Below are 16932 nucleotides of genomic sequence, written 5' to 3'. Positions count from 1 at the left end.
CTGTACCTTCTCTCTTATCTCACAGTGTTGACCTTATTACATCCCAGAATAGTTTCACAGGAAATCTTCCAACCAGCAACATAATTGACAGGTACAATTTAGGTGGCTGGGTTCACACACCAGAAAGCAGGTTGAATTAGCTCGTTAATTGAGAGCCTTTCTGATTTATTGGTGACTCACTGTGGCTCGACACAAGGTGACGTGATAATAGTTCTTTGCGATTGATGTTTCTACCTCCAGCGTCTTCCTGAAGGGATAGTTGTGGGAGATAAAGTTACATCTCTGACTGCTCTCCGTGAGACACCACTCAGTTTGACATTCAGCCCATGATAACGCACGCAGGACATTTATTTTTTGGTGCATTTAATCTGAACTTCTGCAGAAACATCTCTGCATCCAGCCGATATGAAACAGATGTTCTCTAATTACCTTCAGTGCTGTGAGGATAACACGTTTATATAACAGTTTCTACAGAGGCAAGTTTATAAAAAAAAAAAGGTTTAAATGCTACTTTTGATAAGCACCATAAATTGAGATGGGAAAGTTAAACTTCCTGAGATCTAATTCAGCAGGCACTGTGGCCGGGAGGTGTCACAAAGAAAAAAGAAATGAATAGATAGTGTTTCTCATCAATGGGATAGAAAACAAACCAGAATGAGGGAGAGCTTCTGAGAAGATCAATATATGAAGTTGCTTTTGTGCCTTAAACTGCACAAATCGTGTAGAAGTAATGGATGGAAAACATTCATTTTCCCAAGCGAGGCTGGATGACCAAGTGGGTAACTGACCAGGGGCTCCGAAGAAATTTGTTATAAATGTGCAGCAGTTAAGTCCAATCTGAATTCTGACAGGTTTAGTGATTTTGTTCTTGAAGAGGGACTCGAAATCTAGTTTGAAGACTTTAATAGTTTTAGTTTATATTGAACTCATTTGCTCAAACTCATTACTCCCTGAAGCCCAAGTTAACATATTCAGATGACTTGTTTTGTCTGACTAATAATTAAAATCCGAAAGACGTTGAGTTTACTATCTCAACTATGGAAAATGCATCATGTTTATAACTTTTCAGAGAATAAAAGATCCAACAACATCCAACAGGTATGCAGAGTCCCTTTTCATGAACTTGGCTGATCAATAATACTGATTAAACCCTGTATTGACAGCTTCTTCATACACCACATTCTTGCATATATTCTGAGAAAACTGTAGGATTGTCATACATGCTAATGTTACAAATATGACCAGAATGAGTATGTATGTGCAGCAAACGGCAGGAATTTCTTGCTAATGTTACTTTTTTATATGCTAACATTACTTTAATTTTTATAATAACATTACCTATTTTATTTGCTAATGTTACTTTATTCATACACTAATATTAGTTTTTTATTTTCATGATAACTACTTGTTTTATTTGCTAACATTACTTTTTTATTTTTATGCTAACGTTACTTTATTGTTTCATGCTAACATTGCTTTTTTGGGGTTTTTTTCTGGTAATGTTACTTTATCGTTTTCATGCTAACGTTACTTTGTGTGAGAGTCTTCCATGCAGCTTGTTGATGGTTTGGGACACTCATTTCTCACTACCTGTAAAGCTAACTTTGTGTAATTTGTATTAGCGTTATCACTGCTACTAGCTTCTATTTCTTACTGGAATATGTGTCATGTGTTAGCGAGAGCTGACAGACGTCTGTCAAAGCTGGTGTGTGGTTAAAAATAAAGTTTTGTAAATGCAAGAGGATGAGTGCAGCATTTCCACCGCTGTTTGTTTAGAGGTGTGGAAAAGTAAAAAGCCTTCCAAAAGGCTCTTTGACTTAGAGACCGGGGTGTTCGGGTAATGTTTGCAGGAGGAGTGTTGTGAAGAAGTTTTTCATCTCTTTCTTTTATCTTAGTGCCTTCATACCATGGGCAGGTTACTGCTGTCAAACCACAAGGCTGTCAACTTTGTCATCACTCCCAAATCTAAGCAGGGCATTGGATCAACTATAAAGCCATTAGTTAGATCAAAGTGAGGAATTTACATTAGAGGTGTACGTCCCTTAACACCGAATGTTTATCGCTCCCCTCACTTCCTGTCTGTGCCTGCTCTATCATCTCAGTGGGATCTCTCTCATCCACGCCCACTATTTTTAGATATACCTGCACCATTCCTCTGCCCTTTTCAACTTTTTCTTGCCTGGGTGTTTGCACCAATTACATCCAAAGGTTCAATGTAACTGTTTTATGATCAGGAGCATTGCTCGTACAACACTATCACAACAGCAAATGAAGCAGTAAACATAAGATCTTATGATGGTTTGACTATTCAAACACCAACAGAAACCTGACTGTTAGGTTGATGATCTATAAATTGGAACAACATATTGGTTAATATTGCAACTATTGGTGGGGGTTCTGTTATAATTTCGTAGTTTTGAACATGAGTTATAATATTCACTCTGAATCCAACACGTCTTAAACTTTATTATAACACAACTGAGAAAGAGACTGCCACAGGTACTGACAAAAGCAAATAAACTAGGAAGTAAAATAATAAAAATAGATAAATAAATAAGTAAAATAATAATAATAATAATAAAATAAAAATAAAAAGGATAACGTGTCTTATAAAAGTGTGAGAGAAATTATTATTTAAAATATTATTCTATCAGGTTCAGTGCATATTTACTCAATGCCTCAATGATTTTAAATGGATGGCCAGTTTGTTTTAAATTTTGTAAAATGAAGTTTGTGTGGAGAGAATTTTTTCTCTTTTTAAAGAAGAAGAAAAATAATCCCTTTTCAAAAGTATATTTCTACGTGTATACAAGACCAGTGTTAGACTCAGTGTTATTACCATTAACAGAGTCAGTAAATGCTCCATACTGGCCAACATGGTCACAACAGTACACTGTAGTGTTGTGAGTTACACAGCAGCCCTACCACAGACATACCTCACAAACTTTCTACATCATTAGCATTTATGCATGGAATTAAATAAAAGTGTAGCTATATATGAGAGCATCTATAGTGATTTGCAACACAATTGCTTGTCAATGAAAACAAACTTGAGGTTAAAGTTACTTAACGTTTACTGATAACATCCTGGGTTTCCTTGTAGAGCAGGTGAGCCACTGAAAAAAAGTAGTAAAATATGTGAAAATGTCCATTATTTCTGTAACAATTATAGTTAACTTACCCCTGACATGTCAACATTATCTAGCTAATTAGCTAGCTAGCTAACACCAATGATAACATTAACGTTATTCAAATTTACAATATAACTGACTTATTAATATTAATTTAATTAGTAAATTACTCACCATATTCCCCTGCCCAAAAATCATGGGTAGTGGACCATGGAATTTTAATTTTCAGATTAAAAAGGTACTCCTTGTAAAGCTCTCTCTTTCTGGACATGTTGCTATCACCACTGTTCAAAGCTTTACTAAATGTATTGAGTATTCAGCCATGGAGCTTACGCTTCCTGCCCATACACTCCGACTTCCCCATGCTGCTTTCAGAACCTCATGAAAATATTACAGTTGTTGAGTGTATTATGTAAACGATCATAAACAGGAACAACAGTCCCAAAAATGCATATATTACCTTAATATGTGAGATGTTGCATTCATAGGCTGTAAATAATGTATCCCATGTCTGTTTCTGATGTTAACTAAGAGCAATAGGGTAGGTTTATTTTTATAATAACATTTATATATTCCGTAGTTATTTGATCATTGCATGTTTTTTTCATTTCATTAATTCATTTCATTCAATCCGTATTAAGCTTGTAAAATCTGAAATAAGAAATTACTTTACATATTAAGTCTATTATCCTCTGTAAGTAAATGTGAGACGAGCTTTTGATGAAGACTGATTTGGACGGTGCATTTGAATGCATCATCACCTCTGACTGTTGGAAGCAGATCAACGACAGAGACAGTTTGTTCAGAGAAATGAATAGAGATGCACTAATTTATTGGGTCAACAACGACCAAGTTAGATAGTTAATTAAAGAAAATTTTGTATACAACCAGAAAATGCTGAATGAGCCCAACATGAGCACAGCTCTGTGGGTAAGCCACCAAGGGAAGAATGACAAAAAATACCCAGTGAGGTTACTGGCAGTGAGTGGTGAGTAACTTTTAACGGATATGATTCATTACATAGCCACATCTGTGAATTTAGCACTGGACAGCTGTGAGACTGAAATACTGAAATGTCTTTGAAGCCCACTGCAGCATGACATAGCTAAAGTTAAACATTAAGTTCTGACTTCACCCTAAGGTTAGCTAGAGAGGAAAACGATATATATGAACGAATCATGGAGTAACATTAATGTAACGGCAGCAGTGTGTCAGCAGTATGATCCTCTCGCTCTTCCACTACTACAGGTTGCTACTTGTCACCTTGATCACGAACACTACCCTTTAGAGTACACTGTAGAAGCTACATTATAGTATAGAATTGAGTATTTATAGTATACAGTTCGAGGAATATTATAGATCCTATAACGAAACTGACAGAAGGGCGGGACTGAGAGAAATGAGTTTTACAAATCTGTCTGCCAACCTTAATTCAGCACCACAGACAGCGCCATTGATCGATCAATACACAGCACAGTTACAAGGAGGACACATTTTCTCCCCTCATAATGCCCACCGGTTAAGGTGCTAGGAAGAAGAATTTCATCTGCAAACATCCACTGATAACTCATATTAGGTTGAGAAATAAGTTGGAATTTTGCATTCAGTATTATTGACTAATATAATGTATATATTCTGTTAAACCAGCTCAAATTTGAGTGAGAGGGAGGAAAAGGTCTTTCTGCCAGTACATAAGAATGAGGTTAAGTTAGAGGGCAGGTTACCATAGCAACATCTCTTTTCATTCAGCCTCTTAGACAGGGGGGGTTGTGCATCATCATAGAATCATAGACAGACACAATAATTCCATCTTTTGTTACAGAAGACTCTGCTCACATAAAAACACCAGAGAGAGATGGTGGCTGCAGCAGAAAGCTGCTCCAAGACGTGTCTGTGGAGGAGGCTCTCAAAAAGGTGATCTTTTGTATTGATTGTGTAGTTTGTGCTGTTCCTGCTGTAGGGTTACTGGTGCTATGTACAGATACAGACCTGACAAACAGGTCTGAGCTGCTGTGATGTATAGTGATAAACAATGCAGCTCGTCTTTAGTAATTTTAACTTCAGTTGCTAAAAGTTAGTCTTTGGTTTCACTATCTCTAAACAACCCCTTGTGCATAAAGTGTGGGAAACATTTAAATCTAGTTTCAGAACAACTGAGTAAATCTTTGATAACACTGGCATACTGAAAATGTTATTGTCAACACTTGTGGTTTCTCAGTAAAGGTCTACCGCTGCTTTCACATTAAAACGCATTCATTGTGAAGTACATGCAGCCCCTAAAAATGTCATGTTCTGATGTGGGTAATAAATATAAATAGTATTATAAATATAAATATAAATATTGAAAAGAGCAATCAGAGACTGTAGACACTTGGCCAACCACGCACATCTGCACAGTCAGAACTGAAAGTCTGCAAGTCAGTCGGAGCCGGCTGGACATCGCACTGAAACAGGAAACGCTTGTGCTAGCTCACCACAGCGGAAAAGTGTATTTAATTTGGGTTGGTCATGTTTGGTTGACGGATCCACATCTGCTCAGTAAGGTCAGTATTGGTGCTACTATGCATCATACTCTCACTGTATTCAGCAGTGTGTATGACATATCTATGAATCTGCTGAGTAAATGCTATCATGAGTTTTTTTTTAGCAGTGTACAGCATGTAGCAGTGCCAAACATCTTTCACTTAAATTTAAAGTGGTGACTTTCAATTTAATTTGTCATTTTAAATAATCTTTTTCAGAAAAAAAAACTGTTGCAGGATGATTATGAGGAATAAATATCTGAGGACTGCAGAGGAATTAAGAGACTGTTGGCTGTTTGAATAACTTGTTTTTCTTATTGTAAAATATGAAGTAAATCCCAAAAGCAACAGTGAATGTATCTACTGACAAGTATTGTGTGTGTGTGTGTGCGTGTGTGTGTGTGTGTGTGTGTGTGTGTGTGTGACAGACTGATATATCTTCTTCCTCTGAGCCATAGAGCTCCATTGTTGTCCAAAAAACATCATCAATGAGCCAACCTGTTGCGCTGGATGACATGTTCCTTCATTACCACGAACACACACACTGTTGTTTATTTTCACTCAATGTTTGCTAAACAGTGCAGTGGCCAGCTTTTTCTGGAAATGACTGAGCCTGTTTACAAAAAAATGAAAGTGTATATTTGTGAGCCATTTTTAAATATTCACCAATGTGCAAATGGGTTTGAGGTGAATGCCAGGAGAATATTAAAGACAGACTAACACGTTTTTAGTTATGTTCTTTTCATGGGATTTGTTGACAATGAAAAATATAGATTTATCTTTTAAAGCCTAATTAGTTTTAACGAGTTTCAGCAGGACCCAAAACAAAACAAGTGTACAAACATTGATTTGCCTGGTGAGAAGGGTCATTCAAGTGTTCAGTATTAAAAAGTGGTTGCAATGTTTTCTTTTCTCTTTGCTCCACCAGGCATGAAAAGGAGTGACTACACAAGTGTTGGAGGAAGATACAGTTTTAACCAAAGGCTGTTGTTTTGTGTTTACTGCAGTTTTTTGAAATAAATGGTTTATGCAATTTTATATTATTAAATATCTGTATATGAATGAACAGTTTGTCACTCCTTGTTATTCTTTCATGCTCTGAGTTTAGGAACTACAGTCCTTCAAAATGCTTTGGGGGATGCAAGCAGGAAGTATAATGTTTAATTTTTTATTTTTATTGTCCCTGTCTATATTTGTTTACATTTTTACATCCTTGCAGTGTTATACTGAATTAGCTTTGAGCAGATTACTGTTGATACTGAAGAAAACTGATAATTATCAGGAAATATCTGAGGTTATAGGGAGTGTCATTTTCATTAATTTAGATATCTGTCATATGATTTATAAGTGGATTTGTGTTTTATGTTTATCCAGACGACATCATGTGATGAAATCTGGATAAACATTCACAAATCCACTGTGAATGTTTGTCCAAAAACCACATGTGCCCTTGGATGCCTCACATGTGAAACGTCCGAAACCCATTTGTACCCCTGAATGCATCACAATGTCCAACTTTACAGCAGAAATAAACATATTTACAGCCTGGTACAAGAAACAGTTTTGGTCTCTGTAGCTAATTTCCCCGTTCATGACAACTGTACAGGAGGAATTTTTTTTTATTACTCACCTGTTTAAATTTGGAGTGTTGGAGACAACACAGCTTTGGTAATTATTTACATTTAATATTATGTCTTTGTATATGAATATTTTTGTATCGCCCCAGAGGTAACGTTAGTAAATGCTACGTCTTTTCTTTTGAGTTTTCTATTAAATGCTCGTTAGCTAGACTAGCTTGATTAACGTTTTCTGACATGGCTGCTGCAGGCCTGGAATTAAGTCATTTTAGCCTTTGATAAAAATAAATTTATTGGGGCATTGTGGCCAAAATGTAGGGCACCAAGGCTAAAACCAACGGTGCAATAACAATAAGTGATAATTACATTTAATGAAGACAAAACAGTACACAATCAACAGCTAGGAGTGAGTGTATCAAAAACAGTATTGAGTTTATTAAAACTGTACACTGAATGTTTGACTGTGATTCATTATATTAACTGTTATTGTTATATTTTAATGATAAAATAAAGTCTGTAAAGGGGATAAGGGTGATAAAAATCTGAACAAGTTTCAACACACATTAGCATTTATTAGCATTTGAGTCTGAGATCACAAAAATGACTTAAAAACTTTTTTTTTTTTTTACACGTTGAACATTAATCACAGTGATGAGAAACTTCTCAAGGAGAGAATAGGATGAGAGCTGCGAGTAACGTAACAGCCGACAGACTCTCCTGATCTGTCTTAACTGAGAAGTGGCTGTCTGCTTACAGAGAAATATGTGCGTGTGCGTGTTAATGTCGCATTGCGCTTAAAAAGTAGCAACCTGTCAGACCTCACAGCAAGTTATACATCGTTAGCTAACAATATGCAGCAATATCCTGGTTAGGGATGTCAACGGTTGACCAGCGGGAATATTTTTGACTGGTTATGCATGTCGGTCTATAGGTTAATTTGCATACACACTCCCCTAACAGCCAGACATGTATTCACAACATCGGATGTGTAAAACGACTCCTACATGAGTGTTGCATTATGGGTTATTTGTAGCCTTAACGTTGCTAGGCTAGTGAGTGTCTTAAAGTCTGTTTATAGTGAGTGTGTTAGTGTCAGTCAGCACTAAAAGTGTTTTGTTAGTCAAGTTTAACCTGCAGGAGTTTCTGAAGGCTTGTGTAACATGTTTTTCAGCCACCGAGGAAATAAATTCATGACGAGTGAAAACGAGTCCAGAGCGTCTTCCAACGTCTCTACTGCAGAAACAGAATATGTCAAGCTGCCAAATACCACTGTCACGGATGATAGGCAGCTCAAAAACACAAACAGGCAGTCTTATAAATACTAACTGTCGGAGAAAATTGTTTGGTAAACTTTAAAACACAACGTGTATTAATACTCACACTGTACAGTGTTTAGCTGCTTGTGCTTATCATGTAACGTTAATTGTTAGCTAATGTTAGCTAGTGGGTTAGCTGTTAACATTTATGTTAATGTCACACATATATTTGTGGGAGCAGGAGAAATCTTACGCTACTGTTGATGTCCGGCGTGATGATGGAAACACTGGGAAACATTGAGTCTACATGCATTGCATGTAGTAGTGCAACTTTGTTTTAAGGGCACAAAGGCCAGTTTAAAATAGGGCAATAGGTAAAACTGGCCGTGTGGGTAGTTAATTTTAGAAGGGGCATTACAGCAACGTTCCGGGGCATCCATGGCGCTGGCTGTTTGGCCGCGGCAGTATATTCCTGCCCTTCTAATGTTATAATGCTATGATCAAATAATGTAGCCTATATAAAATTACTCATCCATGAATATTATAATTTTCTCTTTTTGTGTGCTGTAGCTTTAACGTTGGGTTGACTGTGCTCTGGGTTACAAATTGTTTGTGTTAACTGCATTTTCCATTTGTGTTTCTTTGTGTAATGCTTGACCTTGGTATTGTTCGTCCTTTGAGTCCAGGGTTTTATTTCTGCCTTGCTTTGGTTTTATTCTTGACAGTTGGTGATTTTGTGTTTCTCATGTGTTGCTGCAGTCCTGCTCAGGCTGTTCTCCCCTGCACACCTGTTCAGTGTCTAGTCTCGTTAGCCTCGTCTTGTCAGTTGCCTGCAGTACCCTTGTTGCCTTCATTGTTAACCAATCCTCGTGTTTCCCTCCGTTTCCAGTGCCTGCCCCACTCCAGCTGTGTCTTGTTCTGTAATTAGTTCCTTGTGTATTTATACCTGTCTGTTCTTATGTTTGCTGGTGTTTGCAGCTGTTGGTTTCTCTGCTCAGTTTTGCTTCTTGTGTTTCAAGCCAGCCAAGTTCTGTTTTTGTCTTAATCTGCCTGTAACCGGAGTCTGGTAATAAATAATTATTTATTAATGGCCACTTGAGGCTGGCTCTAAAAGTGAGTCGATCCCCACAGACCCCCATGTTAAAATGTCAAACAGCAGAAATAAACATGTTTACAGCCTGGTACAAATAACAGTTTTGGTCCCTCATTTCCCTGTTTGTGACATCTGTGAGGGGGGGGGGGGGGGATTTTTTTTTATTTTGTTATTTAATAAATAGTTATACTCCTCAAAAATCACATCCAGATCTCCTCTGCTAGTTGTCCTTCCTGCCCTCATGTGCAATTAACTTGTCCAACAACAAGCAGATGCTATTCAATCTGCATTTGAATGATTTTTCTTTTGTCTGTCTAAAAGTTTGACCCAGCTGCTTTTTGCTTTAAAAGCTGCAATCTTATTTTCAACTTTTGAAAGGATGTTTTTCTCAGTGGCGGTAGACCACTAAGGGACACTGAGCAACAAAGCAGAACCAACATTACTGCCTGTGTAAATAAGTAATAGAAGAAACAAGAGGATGCTGGACAATGAGAGGAAGGGTGAGTTACGAGGATGACATGAGGGAAAGGAACAGGTACAGGTGTAAAAGATGAATGATGTGTGGAGGCGGCAGATAAGATGAGAAGGATGATGTACTGTTAGAAAAGGTAGACGAGGAAAACAAATAGATGAAAGGATGATGTACAGGATGGAAGGAAGAAGAGGAAACTACAGTAAATGAAGAAATGTGGACGGGGAGGAAAGAAAGAAAAGGCAAAATGAATACGTACAGTTTGAAATGATGTGGAGACAGAGAGAGGAAAATTGCAAGGAAAAACTCTTACAGTTTGATTAATTTACTAAAATCTTTGATTTTAGGTGTAAGGTGCAGACACACTGGATCCGTTGACAAATGTCAAGTCAATGGATCCCATCTATTTTCTGTGGAGAGGATCTGGCCGTGTAGTTCATGATGGATACGGCACGGCGAGATGACGGACCAACCACCATATCTGAATTTGAATAATCACAACTCGACCCGAACTTTATGCAAATGAGGTCGGCAACACCGCCGGCTCGTGAAACTCAGATCAAACTATCAAACTAGGAAATGCTGATCATGATATTAATCAAGATTCTGTTACTGCGTTGCCTCTTTCAGAAACATACATAAGCATACTGTTTAGCTGTAAAATGAGAAAGTTAGTGACCCAGCCCACCACGTCACCAGTGGTCTGGTGCGTCCAGATGCATCCTCGCTGAATTTGGTGTGTCTGCACCTTTTTTTTTTTTTTTTTTTAAGTGCATTATGATGCAGCAGTTTACATCAAAATAGTTGGTGAATTGATTTTCTGCAGCTCGGATATACATTAAAGAATATCCACATATCTTAGTCCAAGATCGAAATAAAACCTTTTATTAAATCCAAGCAATCCACAGTGAGTGTACACAGGATGAGAGCACATAATTAAATCAAGAGCACAAATTTGTTTTTCATTCACATGCATGGCTCATCCCCAGGCTCTGTGTTTTTGTTTTAGTTTCTATGTGGAAAAATGTAAAAACATTACAGCTAAATAAAATATTGGAATATTATTTTTTGTGTATATTTGACTGTTATGCATCACAACAACACTAAAGTAAACTCCTTGTATGTGCAAACCTACTCAGCAATAAACCTGATTCAGATTCTAAAGTTGTGGATGGAGCAGACTTTGATGTGACTGTGAAGGGATCAAAAGCCCCTCTACATCAGAGATTATCCAGTTTTGCTTTGATTCACTTTCCAACCCCGAAACCGAATGTTTGACTCCCGCGTAGCTAGAGAAGAGAGGAGCATGGCGTGCCGGCAGCACCCAGCTGCTTGGATGCTGATGGGCACCCTGGGGTGGGGGAGAATTGGATCAGCAATGGTCAGTCAGGGACATTAACAACCCGCATCCGTGCAACTTTCTCTCAGTGATTAAATATGACAACATGGGATGAAACAGCGTTCATCACAAGTAAACTCTGAGCATAATTTATAGTAGAGTTCCACAGATCTCTTTGGATGTTTGAGTTACTTCATCTTTCTTTCTTAAAGGGGGGAAAAAACCTCCAGCTCAAGTTTCATAGCTGATTCTGATTTTCCGTTTTTTCTGACCTGCCGATCCCAACTTTATTTCTAAGAACTATAATTGACAGCATAAACAAACATTTTTTCTTTTCTTTAATGGAAATTAGTTAGGAAGCAATAGTTTATCATATGTATTTATCTTATGTTTTATAGTAATGTGTGTGTGTGTGTGTGTGACAGTCAATTAAGTTTTGGGAAATGTATTTGGGATGTATTTTATGTTCATACATCAGGCTGTACAACAATGGCATTTTTAAGTTGTGGAAAACATTCTTAAATCTGTTTAACAATGATTTTAGCCACATAATTAAATAACTTGGTATTTTATTTACTGGGACAGTGTTAAACATGTTAACATTTGTTGTACTGCACCAGAGTTTTAACTTTCATCTGCAGTCCCTTTACAAATAAAACATAACAGTACAAAGCAAAAACACACAGGACACATAATCAAAATACAAAGCTGCACATCACATACACCCACAATGTCAACTAGAAATGAATAATGTAAGCTTGTCAAAGCAACAACAAAACAAAGGCCTCTTCTCAAATTTCTTCTCCAGAGTAATGTTCAAAGGACAGGAGAACCTTAAAGACAACTTAGAGATATACATCAGTGAAACAAAAAGGGCTTCAAGGCACACGGCTTATCTACAGTGTGGTGGCCCGTGTCCCAGGCCTTAATGTCCCCAAGCTCTACAAATAATCATGTTCCTACAACTCCATAGGGTGCACATGTGGAGCAGAGAGTAGCCCTGCCAGTCGGTCACGCTGGCCATATCCGCCTTATTCCACCCTCATTGGACATGGTGGAACCACACCAGTGTCCCCGACATCCTTGACAGGCTCAAGGATGTCCCCCACTGTGAGGCAGAGGATATGCAGCACTGCACAGATGGTGATGACTGAAAGGACAAAGGTGTGGTCGACCTCCAAAGCCTTGAAGAACAGCGATCGCCGATGCGTCTTCAACATGCGAAAGGCCTGCTCTATAATGGAACGAGTCTTAGCATGATGGTGGATGAAGCGCTCTGCAACCTCCCTTGCAGTGATGGCCACAGGTATTTCAATGCAGGGGGTAGCCACCATCACCCACAATATAGTACCTTGCAGAGATTGGGAAACTACAAATGAATATTTATAGTTATTGATGTATTACTAACTTACTTTAGTCTCACCTGAGGGAGGATACAGAGCCTCTCTGTAGATCCTGCTGTTCATGACTCTGTCATGGATGGAGCCAGGATACCCAGGTGTTGATGAAGAGGCCCTTCCCATCACATAGTACCTGCGGTTGTATGGATGGGAAGAGCTTCCTGTTGAGGTGATCCTGGCCATCGGGTCCTGGAAGGTTCTTGATGCGGACATGCCAACCATCAATGGTGCCCACACACCTGGAGAACACTTGGCTGTTGGCCAGCCGTGCAAATCCTTGGCAGACCTCATCCAGTGCTCCAGCAGTGAGCAGTCTGATGACCTCTTCACTCCAGTGTGCACCAGTCTGCAGATTGTAGGCTTGGGAACATGAACGGCCCAGGACATCACACTGTTTGATTAGCTATGCGCCAATGAGTACACAGTAATCAATATATGGACCTCGTGTGACCAGCCTTGTGTGTACTTTCATGACAGAATCCTCATTAAGGCCTCCATGGACTGACGCCTCAGCCTGTAATCAGGCATGAGGTCTTTCTGGCCATCAAAGTACACATCGGGACTGAGGCGTGTATTTATTGGTGCACTGTCAATCTACAAAATAAAGGAAACTGTTACTTCCCACACTTATTCACTCCTTCAACATTTTTCTGAACTACCTGGACCATAAAATATGTTTGACACAGACAACATATTCTGAAGCTATGATGTATGCTTTCTTTGCTTTCTTTTGTCTTCCTGGATGAGATGTATTCCACCTTTTTGTGTCTGCTATGTTTGGCAAAATGCCACGATGTCTGATTCGAAAACCTATAGCTATTAATGTGTTTGCTGTATTTGTGATGTGTTAGTTTAAATACTAAAAGCATTATATTTAGTGTGATTAACTTTAGTAAATACATGATTGCTCGCTGCAGTCGTGCTCCCCTGCATCTTGAACGCTCCTGACCTTGCTGGAGCATGTCCCATGGGGAAACAAACAAACTACCTTGGTAATTTTCTAATCCTTCTGATCCTTGGAGAGAATACAAATTTGGTCAAGCATCATCTGATGTCTATAAAGGCTTGGTACCTGACACTCTTAATTAATGAGTTGAAAGGACTCAGCTGGCGTGACAGTTCGTGAGCACACTTAATTACATTCAGCAGCTGAATTGCTGAATGATTAGATTGAATGAAGCTGTGTGTGCGAATGGCATAGCAAGGCTAAAGACAGTTCTTTCATTGTAATCAGTGGGCAGGTAGCTTATCAATGTGGCAAACTATGACAAATGACTCAATATACACGTATTACATTTGTCCTTTTGGGATGCTAGTGTGCAAACGCTCTTTGTGTTATGGAATTTCTTCTGGAAGCTGCTGGTTGGGAAATAAATTGCTCAAAGACAATTCCATAAAATGTGGTCACTACCATCTACAAAAACACAACGCAGAGTCAGACCCACTACATTTGGACACAGCCACCACTAATTTCCAACTTCAGATAAGTGTTTGGGGAGGAGGTTTCAGACCCTGTCATCCCTCATCCATCCATCCATCCATCCATCCATCAGCTGTCCCCAGTCCTTCCCACCATTCCCCTTCCCCTTGCTCCTCATTACTCATTATCTCCTAGTCCTTATACTGGTCATTCAGCCCTCTGCCAGATCCTCTTTGTGTGTTTACCAAGCGTTCCAGCCAGTCTTTTGTCTCCTGTTTCCAGTGTTGGACTCTTCCTGCTTGACCTGATTTTTGCCTGCTCCCCTCTGGAATTGTTTGCCAGGTGCCCGTTTTAATCAAATTTGCAACCTGCAAGCTGCTACTTGCAACATCAGACAATGTCCTCTCACTTTAATTTTGACTTGTTAAACTAATCAAAAGAAACTACAAACTTGCAACCCTTGCATAAGCATACAAGAGGAATTGAGGGACTCAAACTCATCCGTGATTCATGAGTGACAAATCATCTGTGAAATGATGGAACTGGCAACATTTGCGATCTGCGTGTAAGCAGTGCACGCAAATCTCTTCTGTGAGATGGGCTCTTGTATCCTGCTCACTATGATTCTCAGTAAAGGAGACTTTTTCTTTACCTGTTTGCCTTCTGTCCTGCTTTTGAGTCCTCCTCAAGAACCAGTTGTTAGAATAAGGATTATTTCATCACAGAAACTTAAAGTGTGCTCACTCAACCTATCTGCTCCCACTGTTTGTGTTTTTGAGCAGCCTGAAAACTCCAGCTTGACTGAGTGAAACAAAAAAAGGCCAGACAAGCGTTTCCTCTAACACCATCAATAAAAACATCAGTTCCCGTGTTTTGGTGGCTGCTGTTGATCACACATCTGTCACTATGTGTAATGAGTCTGCGTCTGTTTTCAGTGGAGAAGATAAAGTTTTTATAACGCATACAGATATTGTTTGGTTGGATTGTCAGTGTTCAATAGTGAAAGTCAATACAGAGAATCATTTCCATTCACATACTGCTGTTTTTTTTTTTTTTTACATGTTTAGCAACGGCTGTTTGGGATTTGTCAGTGTGGATGTTCATGTCTTCCATGACAATTAGTGGTGTGTTATCATCAGGCATGGCTGAGAGTAACATGTCAAGTTCAACAACAAAGTTCTCGAGTTGACACTCTGGAGGGCGGTATATGACAACTACAACCAGCTTAACAGGAGCAGTAACCCTGATTGCGTGCTCTTCAAAGGAAGAGTTGTTGTTGTTGTTGTTGTTGTTGTTGTTTAGTGGAGCAAGCTTAGTGAATTTCCAATGTTTGGAAATGAGGACCCCCGTCCCCCCTCCGCACCCAACAGGACGGGGTGTGTGTGAGAAAGTGGAGTCAACAGAGTGACAGTGTTTTCTGGATGGATCCAGGTTTCAGTCAGGGCTAGTACCTGAATGTCATATTAGCAAGTGCTTGGATAAATTCTGTTTTTGTTTGTAGCTGATTGGCAATTCCATAGGCCAAAAGTAAAGGAGGACTGAGTAGAAGAGGCTTTTTTGAGTGGAATGAGATTCTCAGAGTTGCATTGTCTACGACAGATGCGTGTTTTTTCGAAAGCCCTGGATGACAGGGATGTGTTTGTAGCACATGGTGAGAGAGGTACACTACATGAATAGATAGTAGAAAGGGACTCACCATTTGGTGTCCTCTCTTGGTGGACTCGCACAGGTAGATTCGCAGGTAGTTACACAATTCGGTCTTAACACAATGAGGGCTGACGCTTCAGTACAGCTTATGCATTTAATACCAGGAAGTGTCTAGGCTGAACCCGCCCCTTTCAGATTTTCACAGCAAAGCAACAATAGAGGATGTGAACCCCATCAGCGACCCACTTATTGAAACTCAGAGAGTGAAACCTCCTAACAAAGCCTGACAACGGCTACAATCCCAATCAAAACTCCAAAATAAAGTTTCAAAAACACTCACCAACCAACTGCTATCTCCTCTGTTCTAGATCAGAGCTTGTACCTTCCAAATAAGGAGTGCAGGATGTTCCCTGTCACGCTCTGGAAACACGCCTTGCTTCTGAAGAAGAATACCCTTTGGAAGCAGACTCAATCATCAAAGGAGAACACATTTAGTTTGGAGACCTGATAATCAAATAACGTCTGAGACAACTCTTTTGATCAAACATATGCCAAGTTGGTGTCCTTTCCACCTCCTGACCCCTGCTGATGTGACCTCTCCTGTATTGCCCCTGGATTTGCCTTGATCTTGTATGTAAATGCCCTCCCTTTCTACCCTTTTGTTTATCATGTGTTAGTCACCCTCCTGACCTCTACTGATCTGACCCCTCCCGACGTGCCCCTGGCAAACCATGATCTTGTATGTAAATGCCCTCACAACCTTGATCCATACTGTAGCTTTTGTTCACCATTTGGTGCTTTGATCTTTACTGTATAAAGTCTCTCCACTTCTTCTGCTCTGGGTCAGTCTACTGTATCAGACCAGCTCTGTGTCAGTAAGCTCACCGCATTTCCGGAATGCTATTAAACCACTTCCACCACAGCAAACTTTGAACAAGGACTTGAGTGAAATTTCTTCAACACTTCCCAGGCTTACTGGGAACACCGAGCGCTGCACACTCAGGCTAACATCAGCTACTTTAGCTAAATTGTGCTAACATCCACACGGCAGATAGCAAAGCTACTATAAGTCTTC

General features: G+C 39.3%; 1 long non-coding RNA gene across 2 annotated transcripts; it reads left to right on the top strand.

Annotated features, from left to right (window-relative positions):
• Positions 1-1481: 1481 nt before the first annotated feature.
• On the top strand, positions 1482-6691 carry LOC122986477. 2 transcript variants are annotated; one of them, XR_006404314.1, is made up of 3 exons: positions 1482-4119; positions 4954-5045; positions 6582-6691. It is a non-coding gene; the product is annotated as an uncharacterized LOC122986477 (long non-coding RNA). The 2 variants fall into 2 exon arrangements; XR_006404315.1 differs by having other exon boundaries at positions 4954-5674.
• Positions 6692-16932: the final 10241 nt, after the last annotated feature.

Source organism: Thunnus albacares, chromosome 7, assembly GCF_914725855.1.
Source record: "Thunnus albacares chromosome 7, fThuAlb1.1, whole genome shotgun sequence".
Classification (NCBI taxonomy): Eukaryota; Metazoa; Chordata; class Actinopteri; order Scombriformes; family Scombridae; genus Thunnus; species Thunnus albacares.
The sequence above is the reverse complement of the archived record's forward strand: the minus strand, read 5'-3'. Positions and strand labels throughout refer to the sequence as shown.